The sequence below is a fragment of the Benincasa hispida genome, chromosome 9 (assembly GCF_009727055.1).
Source record: "Benincasa hispida cultivar B227 chromosome 9, ASM972705v1, whole genome shotgun sequence".
Lineage (NCBI taxonomy): Eukaryota > Viridiplantae > Streptophyta > Magnoliopsida > Cucurbitales > Cucurbitaceae > Benincasa > Benincasa hispida.
The window spans coordinates 70,989,153-70,989,624 of NC_052357.1; positions in this window are offsets into that span (position 1 = coordinate 70,989,153).

The window sequence follows — 472 nt, forward strand, 5'->3', positions numbered from 1 at the left end:
GAACAAAAGGATCAAACCCTTCGACACCCCACGTAGGATTTACAACTTGTACCCTTCCGGTTAATCCATAAGGATCAGATACCCATATTCCCGGACCATACAATTCGATTACATGAAATGCACCAAAACTAAAGCAACCCAACCCTGAGGATAATGTATTGAGGGCCATCCTACCTAACTTCCAGGCATTAAAATATGCTTTAGACATGGATGATTATCATAAGAAATTCCCAACATATCATAAGATTCCCTTTCGGGAAAATCCGCACTTTTCCAAACCTAGAAAACAGACGGAATTCTAGGATTTATCCTTGTGACAAATACTTTTATGCATACCTCTTCCGGTTGATCTATACCATACTCGATTCTCGTAAGATGATTCACATTAGCTAACAGTCCGCTTGGTGCTACATCATAAGCACATTGGGAACGTAGATAATTGTAACCATATACATATAAAATGACTGCAATG